The sequence below is a fragment of the Orcinus orca genome, chromosome 2, assembly GCF_937001465.1.
Source record: "Orcinus orca chromosome 2, mOrcOrc1.1, whole genome shotgun sequence".
Lineage (NCBI taxonomy): Eukaryota > Metazoa > Chordata > Mammalia > Artiodactyla > Delphinidae > Orcinus > Orcinus orca.
The window spans coordinates 128,225,664-128,238,921 of record NC_064560.1 but is presented as its reverse complement, the minus strand read 5'-3'; the positions used below and the strand labels follow the sequence as shown (position 1 = coordinate 128,238,921).

The 13,258-nt window shown below is 46.6% G+C and overlaps 1 protein-coding gene and 1 pseudogene across 5 annotated transcripts in view; one reads left to right on the top strand and one right to left on the bottom strand.

Annotated features, from left to right (window-relative positions):
• LOC101287849 (LINE-1 retrotransposable element ORF2 protein) overlaps nucleotides 1-13,258 on the bottom strand; it is a 66,686-nt gene that overhangs the window by 35,053 nt on the left and 18,375 nt on the right. The gene's annotated exons all lie outside the window — the stretch shown is intronic.
• LOC117197894 (ras-related protein Rap-1b-like) lies at nucleotides 5,010-12,382 on the top strand (annotated as a pseudogene).

Here is a 13,258-nt window from a genome sequence, read left to right as displayed (position 1 = left end):
ATACTATTAACCCAAAAGGACTGTTAAAAAGATTAAATGAGATGATGTGTGTTAAGTCCTATCAGTGCCAAACATATTGTGCGTAGTCAACAAATTCTCCCTTTTTCCTTCCTTCTCTCACTGCCACATTCTATTCTTCTACTGGATATTTGGACTGAAGGAAGGATGGATCTTCTAGAACACAGTCACACTTGCTTGTTTACATATTGTGTATGACTGCTTTTGTGCTATGACAACAGAGTGGAATCGTTGCCAGAGAGACAGTATGGCTTGCAAAGCTAAAAATACTTACTATCTGGCTATTTACAGAAAAAAGTTTGCTCATCCTTATTTAGATTCTTACAGCATCTAAAAATCCCCACCTCCCCTCCATTTGTGTTACTTCTCTGGCTCAAGAGAGTTTCATTAGACGAGAAAGTGAATGCCTCATCCGAGGAGTCAGGACTCTTGGGCTCTGACTGAAGCTTCAGTACCAGCAGAGCAGAGAGGATAGTTGAGAGAATTTTTGATGAGGAAAACAGCCAGGCCAGAGTGAAAGGCAAAGATGTGATTATGTTGTTTCTGTGGTTTGCAGTCCTCCCGTTTGTTTTTTTTTTTAACACTCTTATTTTTCTTTAATTGAAGTGCAGTTTGTGGCAATCTCTGCTTACAGCAAAGTGACTCACTTACACACACAGAGACATTCTTCTTTATATTCTTTTCCATTATGGTGTATCACGGGACATTGAATATAGTTCCCTGTGCTATACAGTAGGACCTTGTTGTTTACCCTCCCCTTTTCTTTTAATTCTGGAGTTATAAAAGCAGGAGCGAGGGAGGGAGTGACAGAAGCAGCTTACAATGGGCAGCATCCCTGGGAAAATGCAAGTCCTACTCCTTCTACTGCTCTTTCTCTTGCCTCCTGAAGCTAGAGCTGGTGAGTCCAGGGTGGAACTTTTCTGTCCTCTGGGTACTCTTAACTTACTAAGCTGAATCAAAGAGGACCCTAAATTGACCCTGCAAGATCCTATTCCAAGCGTTCCAGGGGGGAACCTCTATCTGGAAGAGTCATACCCTTTCCCTGCAGATGAGGACAGTGTCCCAGGGACGGGAAGTCTTGGGTGGAGGAAGAACAGGAAAATGGCTTTGGAAGTTCCTCTCTACCTTTCCTCAAAATATCCATGATTCTGATTCATGGTCCTTCTCTGGCCTTGCTCTCATGTGGACGTCAGGATGGGGATGAAGAAATGTTTCACAACAACTCAGAATCAAGACTAGCCACTGTGTTCTCAAAAGTATGATGAGGACTGACAGGGTGCATTGGAGAAGGGGAAGCCAACAAAATGACACGTGGAGAGGTCTGAGCTACTTCAGAGGTAAGGGTGAGGATGCAGGGGATTGTCGCACATCATTCATCTCATTTTTCTCACCTAACGCTCTGTCTGACAGTTCGGTGAGCCTGTGTTTGAGGATTTGGATTCTCTGTTTCAGAGGAGATTATCAGTGGCATTGAGTCCAAGCCACACTCCCGCCCCTATAAGGCCCATCTGGAAATAATCCCTGACGAGGAATACGTTGCCACCTGTGGTGGGTTCCTCATAAGTCAAGAATTTGTACTGGGGACTTCCCTGGTGCCTCAGTGGTTAAGAATCCGCCTGCCAATGCAGGGGTCATGGGTTCGAGCCCTCGTCTGGGAAGATCCCACATGCCGCGGAGCAACTAAGCCCATGCACCACAGCTACTGAGCCTGTGCTCTAGAGCCCGCAAGCCACAACTACTGAAGGCCACACTCCTAGAGCCCGTGCTCCACAACAAGAGAAGCCACTGCAACAAGAAGCCTGCGCACCACAACCAAGAGTAGCCCCCGCTTGCCACAACTAGAGAAAGCCCATGCGCAGCAACGAAGACCCAATGCAGCCAAAAATTAATTAATTAATTAATTAATTTTAAAAAAAAAAGAATTTGTGCTGGGACTTCCCTGGTGGTGCAGTGCTTAAGAATCCGTCTGCCAATGCAGGAGACACGGATTCAATCCCTGGTGCGGGAAGATCCCACGTGCCACAGAGCAACTAAGCCTGTGTGCCATAACTACTGAGCCTGCACTTTAGAACCTGCAAGTCACAACTATTGAGCCCACGTACCGCAACTACTGAAGCCTGCACACTCTAGGGCCCGCATGCCACAACTACCGAGCCCAAGTGCCGCAACTACTGAAGCCCATGCTCCTAGAGCCTGCGCTCCACAACAAGAGAAGCCACCACAATGAGAAGCCCACGCACCACAACGAAGAGTAGCCCCCGCTCGCTGCAACTAGAGAAAACCCACATGCAGCAGCAAAGACCCAATGCAGCCAAATAAATAAAATAAAATCTTAAAAAAAAAAAATTTGTGCTGACAGGTGCTCACTGTTAAGGAAGGTAAGAAAACTTTGAATAGCTCTCTTCTCGTGTGAGGAGCTGTAAGAACCAGAGTTATACACACCAAAGCAGGGATTCTTGTGCCTGCTCCTCTCAGGATGATCAGCAATGTACAGTGGGAGGAGCCAGGCCAGTTTCATTTGTCATGTCCATTTCCAGAGGCCAGGGCATCATTCAGGGCAGCCCGGGTCAAGGCAGGCCAACGCTGCCTCCTTATCCTGGTGCTGGCAGAGCTCTCGCAGTCCATGTAGCTGCCTGGGCCTGGGCCTTCCTGAAACGGCTATGATCTCTGGGGGGAGCTTCTGCCCTGGGCAAGATCTGCATTCCTCAGGTGGCCCTGCACTGGGGCACAAGTGGGCCTGGGGTCTCTTTGCTCACACTGGTCCCTTCTCCAGAGACCAGCACCTTTTCCTGCCTCTCTCCTCCCTCTCTGCAGGCATGTTAGGGTCACTCTTGGAGCTCATGACACGACATAGAAAGAATCCACATGGCAGTAGCTGGAGGTCGAAGAACAGCTTTTTCAGCAACCTCAGTGACATGTTACTGAAGGTGTCATCGTTCTTTCACTTCTCAGCCCCTCCTTTACCCATTCTCCTGAGCTGTGCATTTCTCATTCTAAGCCAACCCATTTCCTTGGGGCCCCTCCACTCCATGTCATCACCACCCCACTGGGGAGAAGCTCTAGGCCCTGCCTGGGGACCTTCTACCACACCACTCCCTCCACTCTCCCTGGGACTGGCAATCCACCTGCTCTTCCTCCCTCACGGCTACGAACAAGAGCCGAGCTGACCCACACCACAGGGACAATCCCCCTGCCTACCCATCTACCTTCATTCCACCCAGGAGGATGCGCCAGGCAGCTGGCTGGGGGAAGACAAGGGTGACAGAGCCAGTGTCACATACTCTGAGGGAGGTGAAGCTGAGACTCCTGGATGACAAGACCTGCAACCACTTTCTTTTGCCCAGTCATAACCTCCAAATCTGTGCAGGCAATCCCAGGAAGAGAAGATCAGCATACAAGGTAACCACATACCTACACCTCCGTCTCCCAACTCAGTACTTGGGAGACAGCGTCCTCCTCGGCGGCGATGGGGTCAGGAAGTCCCGAGTACAGTGAACTTGTCTGAGTTCATGGGTTTCTAGGACTGTGGAACTGGACTCCTCCTTCCGGGTGCCATCCTTCCATAGCCACGTCCTGCTTCTAACCCTCCCGTCTATCCTGCCATACAGGGCTCCAGGAGAGAAGTGAAGAAGATGGAAGGGACAGGACTAGAGTTGTGGTTCTATGCCAGAGAGAGAATGAAGACAGGAAACCCCTGTCTAAGGACTCCGTGAGGAGCCAGGATCCCTAGCCAGATTCTGGGGTATCTTGACTGGGGTGCTGAGAGAACCAGGATGACGTGACAGAAAGGAGAGAAGAATGCCTGCTGCTCAGGATCTGCTTTCTCTAACCCACAGGGCAATTCTGGGGGCCCCCTTCTGTGTGCTGGGGTGGCCCAGGTACTGAGTCTTACGGAAGTACAGACACAAAGCCTCCTGGTGTCTTCACTCGAATCTCCCCATATGTGTCCTGGATTAACGAAGTCCTAAATGGCAGTTAGCCACAGAAGCCTGGTCAGTCTGCAGAACCCCAAAGCCAGAGCCCTCCCTGGTAGTCCCTGCATTCCACAGGAGCCTGGCCCCGCCTGTGCCCAGGAAGGCTCTCCAAGAACAACAAAGCCCCTGCTGGTTGTATCCCCAGCAAACTTCAATCAGGATGCAGCCTGCAGTGTGTCTGTGGGACTCTCCTCTCTCCCCCCAGAGCTGCTCTGCTCTGCAAGGAGGAGTCCAGCTCCGCCTTTCTAGCTTGAATGAACACTAGCACTGGGCTCCCTTCTTGCTAAGTAATAATCTTTCCTACCAATTCCCTTGTCCATTGTGTGGTGTTAAGAATTATTAAAGAAAACATTTTCACCTGCACAACAGGATTTACCATCCAGAGTAATACTAGCACTGACTTACCTTCTTCCTCCACCACCACCTCTTCCTCCTTCTCCTGTTCCTCCCTCCTTCTCCTCCTCTCCCTTCTCTTCCCACAAACCTTGTGCCTCAGCCAGTACAATTCAGGGCATAGATGTGCCGTAGCAAACTCTCCATAACTATTTCTGGAGACGGTCCCAGGCTTGGGCTGTTGATACCTTGCATTCATCCCTCTCAATAATGTGTCTGGGGCTTCCCTGGTGGTGCAGTGGTTGAGAGTCTGCCTGCCAATGCAGGGGACACGGGTTCGAGCCCTGGTCTGGGAGGATCCCACATGCCGCGGAGCAACTGGGCCCGTGAGCCACAACTACTGAGCCTGCGCATCTGGAGCCTGTGCTCCGCAACAAGAGAGGCCGCGATGGTGAGAGGCCCGCTCACCGCGATGAAGAGTGGCTCCCGCTTGCCGCAACTAGAGAAAGCCCTCGCACAGAAACGAAGACCCAACACAGCCAAAAATAAATAAATAAATAATACTTTATAAAAATGCAAATCTGAGTATGTTCATTACCAACAGGTAACCCTAGAGCACCTTCCTGTTGCTCTCAGGATTTAAATAATTAATTGATTGATTGATTAATTTAAAAAATAGTAATAATGTGTCTGCAGCCAGAGAAGCATCTGTCAAGTGAAAAAGGAAAATTTCCCAAGTACAAGAGCTCAGGACAGCGGGGAGGGATGAGCCCTGGAAGTCTTCAGGACGGGTTTGTCAACTGCAACAGTCACCACGAAGTAGGGCCATGCCAGTCCAGAAGAAAGTTCCCCTAGAATGTCAGAGTGAGTCTGGCCCCTGAACTACATCAGAGTCACCCAATTCAACTGTCATCTTCCTTTGGAAATGACACGGTGTCTCCAGTCTTCCAAAAGAGAAATCTGAGTTAGGTCAAGTTCTCCAAAATTTCCTCCTGCAAGTGAACTGCAATGCTCTGAATGCCGGACCCGCCAGCATCTGAGATGGAAGAGTGCACTCACAGCCATACATACCCGAATACAAGGCAAATTGAGCATAAACTCCAGCTAACTCTCAGAAGCCTGCCATTAAAGGGCCCTCATACAGGTTTCACCATGGTCCCGAAGAGGCCTAAGAAGATAGGCCTGGCCTGTGCAAGAAGGAGCTGCTACTCCTGGCCCAGACCAGGGACCCATAGCTCCATCTTCCCCACTGCCTGTCAGCCCACAGATCTGGGCTTCCAGCTCTGCCACTGATCAATGTAGACGTAAGATAAAGAAATCGTGATAAACATAAACATCTGATTATAAACACTAACCCTATGTAGAAAACAGATATATGTACATAAATTTTTTTAAAAAAGAAAAATCTTGGCAGGATCTCAGAAATGAAAGAACTTATGCTGGAATGACAATAAACAATTTTTACGCCCTAACTCTTGTTTTATATTTATGTAATTAAATAAGAGTTTTTAAATGTGAAATACAAGGAGCAGAAGCCCTATGGGTAATGTTTGCTTGGGAAACCAGCACACATACTGAGCTGTAGCTCGGGCCCCACCCACTGTTGACCCCCAGATCCTGAGGACAGCACATCCACAGGGCAGCCCTTCTTTCCAGGAAGCTGGACAACTGGAGACATGGGGAGAACAGTCAGCCCACCCTGCCAGCCTGGCCCCCAAGAAGTGGTAGGGCTGGTGGAGACTGCAAGGAGCTGGACTGAACCCACAGGATGAACTGGACCCCAAGGGGCTGACAAGCACTGACTCTAGCTTGGCCAACACTGAAGACCAAACAAGCATCACATGGACCCCTGACACGGAAATAGCAGTTGCTGGCCCAGCCTCCCAAAAAAAGATAAGCACATCAGCATCACTGCAATGTTTATTCTGTGATGCAGAGGGTAGGGTCCAAGGAGTGGGCCCGCCTAACCAACACTGAGAGCAATAAGAGAGTCTCAGCACCACAGGGTCAGAAGGAGAAACGGTCTAGATAAGAGGGCTTTGCTCAAACTCATGGGAAGAGGGCCTCTGTACAGCTGATGCCAGCACATAGGGAAGTGCTACAGAGCCAGTTCCTCCTGGGGTCACAGTTGTCGGGGCCGAGGTCATAAAGCCCAACAGGAAAATATCTGCTCTTCCCACCCCACCCCAATGTTCATTCCTTCCCCAGGAACCTGGTGATTGTGTCTCCCACACCCACAGCTCCTCTGACAACTTTTACCCTCACATAGTCATACCCTGTGTAGTGGCTTGGCATGTGGGTATAATGACGGAATAGTTATGGTTGTACTGCATCCTTTAGAAACTATATAATGAAGTCCTAACCCCCAGTACCACAGAATGTGACCTTATATGGAAATAGAGTCATTGCAAATGTAATTACTTAAGATGAGGTCATACTGGAGTAGGATGGGCCCTTAATCCATATAGCTGTCCTTATAAGAAGAGGAGAGGGGGGACTTCCCTGGTGGTCCAGTGGTTAAGAATCCACCTTCCAGGGCTTCCCTGGTGGCGCAGTGGTTGAGAGTCCGCCTGCCGATGCAGGGGACACGGGTTCGTGCCCCAGTCTGGGAGGATCCCGCATGCCGCAGAGCGGCTGGGCCCGTGAGCCATGGCCGCTGGGCCTGCGTGTCCAGAACCTGTGCTCCACAATGGGAGAGGCCACAGCAGTGAGAGGCCCACGTACTGCAAAAAAAAAAAGAATCCGCCTTCCAATGCAGGGGACGTGGATTTGATCCCTGGTCAGGGAACTAAGATCCCACATGCCGTGGGGCAACTAAGCCCGCATGTCGCAACTATTGAGCCCCTGTGCTATGGAGCCCACACGCCGCAACTAGAGAAGCCCATGTACCGCAGTGAAGATCCCACGCGCCACAACAAAGACCTGATGCAGCCAAATTAGTTAATTAATTTTTTAAAAAAAAAAGAAGAGGAAAGAGGGAATTCTCTGGCTGTCCAGTGGTTAGAACTCAGCACTTACACTGCCAAGGGCCCGGGTTCAATCCCTGGTCAGGGAACTAAGACCCCACAAGCCGCATGGCACAGCCAAAAAAAAAAGAGAAGAGGAGAGAGACACACGAGGAGAAGGCCATGTGAAGACAGAGGCAGAGATTGAGTGATGCATCTATGAGCCAAGGAACACCAAGGATTGACAGGTGTAAACAAAATATACGGGAGAGGTGTGGGACAGATTCTTCCTCATAGCCCTCAGAGGAACCAATCCTGCCAGCACCTTGGTCTCAGACTAGCCGCCAGAACTGTGAGAGGATAAATTTCTGTTGTTTTAAATCACCTCGTTTGTGGTACTTTGTTATAGTGACTTTTGGAGTCTTATACGAGAGTCAAGGCAGAGTTTTGGGAATTTAAGGTTTTCTCCAAAAATTGCTATTTATTTTAATAAGTGATTTATATTGAGTAGGCTTTAAATTCATAAAAAGCTTTGCCATTCAAACATCATCAAGGAAAGGATCTATGATGAGTGGGGTGAAGAGGTCATTAAAACCACATTTATAGGGTGTAACTCCAGCTTGCTTGAGAAAAAAAATTTTTTTACTGTAATTAGAATAACAGGCCCAGGACTTTACTCTTGCCTTGTCCTCATAATCCACTGCTCCCTGCTCCTGAGCCCACCCCATGGGCTGCTCCATCTCTAAGACCTTTCCCTGTAAGAAACTGCCACCCTGCTGGAAACTTGCCTCAGAGTGAGTCAGGAAAGACCCCTGGGTGTGATTTACAAATCACAAAGCTGACAAATTACTTGTATCCAGAATATATTAAGTACTGACAAACCCAACTCCATTAAAATATGGACAAAAGACATAGACACTTCACCAAAGAGGATTTACAGGTGGAAAATAAGCACATGAAAAGATGTCAACTTCATTAGTCATTAGGAAATTGCAAATTAAAAACACAATGAACTACCACTACACATCTATTAGAATGGCTAAAAATAAAAGTACCAAAAGTACCAAGGGCTTGCATGGATGCAGACCAACTAGAACTCTCATACATTGCTGGGGGAAATGCAAAATACAGTCACTTTAGAAAATAGTTTAGCAGTTTCTTACAAAATTAAATATACACTTATTATACGACCTAGAATCCTACCCCTAGATGTTTACCTTCTAGAAATGAAAACTTAAGTTCATGCTAAAATCTGTACACAAATGTTAATAGCAGCTCTATTCATAATTATAAAAATCTGGAAACAAACCAAATGTCTTTCAACAGGTGAATGAATAAACAACCTGTGATGCATGCATACAATGCAATACTACTCGGCAATAAACAGAAGCAAACTATTGCTCATGCAACAACTTGGATGAACCTTAAAGGCATTATGTTGAGTTTAAGAAGCCAGCCTCAGTAAGTCACACATTGTATGATTCCATTTATATGGCATTCCCAAAAAGGCAAAACTATAGTGATGGATAACAGATCCTGCCTATGCTTTCTGGACTATTCATTTGAACATTCAAGGCATGCAGCAATAAAGAGTGCAAAGATTTTGGACTTCCCTGATGGCGCAGTGGTTAAGAATCCACCTGCCAACGCAGGGGACACAGGTTCTATCCCTGGTCCAGGAAGACCCCACATGCCATGGAGCAACTAAGCCCGTGTGCCACAACTACTGAGTCTGCGCTCTAGAGCCCACGAGCCACAACTGCTGAGCCCATGCACCACAACTACTGAGCCTGCGAGCCGCAACTACTGAGTCCGCATGCCGCAACTACAGACGCCCACGTGCTGCAACTACTGAAGCCCGCGCGCCTAGAGCCTGTGCTCCGCAACGAGAAGCCACCGCAATGAGAAGCCCGTGCACTGCAACCAAGAGTAGCCCCCACTCGCCGCAACTAGAGAAAGCCCACGTGCAGCAACAAAGACCCAACACAGCACCCCCCCCCCCAAAAAAAAAGAGTGCAAAGATTTTGAACTTTAAAATTAGATGAGCCTGGGGCTTCCCTGGTGGCGCAGTGGTTGAGAGTCCGCCTGCCGATGCAGGGGACAAGGGTTCGTGCTCCGGTCCAGGAAGATCCCACATGCCGTGGAGTGGCTGGGCCCGTGAGCCATGGCCGCTGAGCCTGCGCGTCCGGTGCCTGTGCTCCGCAGCGGGAGAGGCCACAACAGTGAGAGGCCCGCGTACCGCAAAAAAAAAAAAAAAAAATTAGATGAGCCTGTGTTTGAATCCATGCTCTTCCATTTTCTGACTTTGTGCCTCTTTAAGCCCAGTTTCCTCATCTGAGGAACAGTGGCGACAGTGAACTATGGTAAGAAATTTTTTATTTTTAAATCATCATGACTTCTTTTGGTATATAGTGCTATGAATTTTAACACACATATAGATTCATGTAACCGCCACCAATATTGAAATACTCAACAGTCTCATCACCTCCCCAAACTCCCTCACGCTATTCTTTTATAGTCACATCTCCCTACACTCAACCCTTGTGTAAAAGAACTTCAGGTTGAGGATGGAGAAAGGAAGTAATGGAAGGAAGGAGAGAGAGGGAGAGTAAAAGAGAGAGGAAGAAAGAAAGGAAGAGGGGGAAAGAGAGAGATTCAGAGAGAGATTTTCCTAGCGGTAATTCAGAGTAATATACAATTGAGATACAAGGTTATGTATACATCTCTCCCTGACCACCCACCACACTTCCTCCAGATGCCAACCCATTCATTTTCTCTTCTCTCTGAACAACCTGGCTTTGGTCCCCAGGAAAAGAAGCATTAACGTTGTCCGTGGTCCTGATTTCCTCCCTCTACCCTTCCCCAAATGTGGTTTGGGGAAGCTCTACTGAAAAGAGTTCTACTGAAAAAAATCCCTAAATGACACGTGGAGGGTTGGTCCAACCCTCTGACTGTGGAAAATGTACACTATCTGTCTCATTCGTCTCACATAACTTGCCCCTTCACACTTTCCCAACTGCCTTACCAAAATCATATCTGCAGCTGGACAGCATTTGCCATTCTAGAAACAAAAGAATATCCTTGCAACCAAGAATGTAGGATGTGGAGAAATGACTAGACAAAGGAGACATCCTTATAAGCCCTCAACAGAGTACAACAATCCCAGTAGAAGGAGAATAACAGGCCATTCTAGGACCACCTAGAAGACAAGTCTCTCCCAATCCAGGAACTATTCCCTGATAGTATGACCCGTGTAAAGCAGGGGTGTAGACTGTGACGAGCAGCACTGAACCTGAAAGTGCTGATTCTACCACTGGCAACAACCATAGATTTTAAAAAATCATGTGGATTCCTGGATTGGAAGTAACAGTTGTTGCCTCACCAGTCTCCCCTACAGCCCATGCAAAAAAGATCAGATCATCATAGCTACAGTGTTAATTTTGAGATGCAGAAGGTGATGGCCCATGAAGTGGGCCTGTCTGACTGACAGTGCGAACATTGAGTGGTAGCATCACAGAGTCTATAGGAGAAACTGTCCAGGTAAAAGATCTTTGCTCAAACTCATGAGAAGGGGCACCCTCCGACTTTCCCTCCTCAAATAAGAGCCTATTGCAGGAATGGTGAATGGAAAAGAGAAATATCAGAAAGAAACTCCAAAAAAGCATGATTTGGGGGTTTCTTGCTGAAGAGGCTGGGACAGAAATAAGGACACACAACCATGACATATCTTCCTCCCGATCCAAAACTTGGGATCATCTCAGAGGACCTCTCTATTCATCATTCTCCTGGATACTCTGTCTACTTTAAAAAAACAAATGTGCAGAGTGCAGGAATTCTAAAAGGAACTACTGTGTTAGGAGTTAAAGCACGAATATAGTAAAACAGGCGCACCCGCGCGCCCCGAGGCTGAACGCTTGATGTCAAGGCGACACCGCCAAACCTCGCCCAGAGTCAGGCGTGTAAGCCAGCCGGAGCAGCGCCAGCGGGTAGCGGCGAGCCGGAGGGAGCACGAGGCGACGCTGGCTGCGGGGACCCGGTGACAGCGCGAGAGGTACTAGAATTTACAAGTTTGCACCATGTGTGAGTATAAAGCTAGTCGTTCTTGGCTCGGGAGGAGTTGGAAAATCTGCTCTGACTGTACAATTTGTTCAAGGAATTTTTGTTGAAGAATATGATCCTACGATAGAAGATTCTTATAGAAAGCAAGTTGAAGTAGATGCACAACAGTGTATGCTTGAAATCTTGGATACTGCAGGAACGGAACAATTTATAGCAATGAGGGATTGAAAAACGGACAAGGCTTTGCATTAGTTTATTCCGTCACAGCACAGTCCACATTTAATGATTTACAAGATCCGAGAGAACAGATTCTTTGAGTTAAAGACACTGATGATGTTCCAATGATTCTGGTTGGTAATAAGTGTGACTTGGAAGATGAAAGAGTTGTAGGAAAGGAACAAGGTCAAAATTTAGCAAGACAATGAAACAACTGTGCATTCTTAGAATCCTCTGCAAAATCAAAAATAAATGTTAATGAGATCTTTTATGACCTAGTGCGGCGAATTAGCAGAAAAACTCCAGTGCCTGGGAAGGCCCGCAAAAAGTCCTCATGTGAGCTGCTTTAATATATTAAATGCATTGTAGCTCTGAGCCAGGTCTGAAGAACTGCTGCTCAATTCAACAGTGCCAGCATTCCAACTTTGTTAAACCTACCAACACCTTAAATGGACTTTCCGTGGTGGCACCCTTTAAGAGGCGGATGAAAGCTACTACATCAATTTGCACAGTCTAATCACTCTCCAGTTTCACAAGAGAGATTTTTACTTATATAATAGTCCTAGAGTATGCAGCTGATAAAACCAGAGGCTACAATCCAGTATTACTGCTAAGAGACATTTTTCATCCACCATTGTTGTACATGTATGAAAATGGTGTACTGTATACTTTAACACACTGCATACTTTGTATTGGAGAGTACAATAATGTAAATCCTAAAAGTACCACTATTTTAGCATAATAAAAGAAAGTCCAAAGGGGGGTAAAAAAAAAGAATATCGTAAAACGAATCAGCTTTATCCTTGCAAATTACTTTACAGATGTTGAACGTAAGCTGTTAAATTTAGACTTTAAATTTAGGAAAACATACTCATTTGGAAACATCAACTACAGAAGCATATAGAGCTTATTGTAAGGGAAAGCACAGAGTGAGCTCCAGTCCACTTAGGAAAATGCGGCCCATGTGCTGTTCCGGCTCCACTGTACTGCTGTCTCAATCTAACGCAAGGTGGCACAAGTCCCTGCCAATTTTCCTTTATGCGTTGTATTTCTTAAAAGACACTTCAACATATATGAAACTTTATAGGTGTTAAATCCCTACATGGCAAACTAGGGGTAAAACCACTTTTAAGACATGTGCTCAATTGAAAAAGACAAGCCATTACTCAAAGAACAAGGTTAAGAAACAACCTGGCAGCCTGAAGTTCAATGAATAGAAACAAGATGCTGTGCAAAACATACCATAACTGAAGTCTGTAAATCTGACTAATCGTAAGGTGTTTAGGGGAATTCAAATGAAGTATAATATTTATTCTTTACACAAATAAATATATAGCCTCATTGAGGACATATGCATCATATATGCATCAAACGGTTATATGGCAGCACAAGGTATGACACCATTAAAAGAACAAACCAGCATTTATTAAGGACCAATCATGTGGCATTTTATACTTAGCACCACATTTAATTCTAAAACAAAACAAAACAAAACAAAAAACCTGCTTCATATCATTCTTCGTATTTTACAGATGCAGTAACTAAGGCTGAGAACCTAAGGAACTCTCCTAAGATCAATAGATCGTTAAGTGGCAGAAGCAAGATTCAAGCTCACCCCGTCTAACTGCAAAGCCAGCCTCATGACCTAAATGTCAAAGTGAATAACAGCACAGATAATAAATGTTTCAGAAGTTCAGAGAAGGGATGATCCCT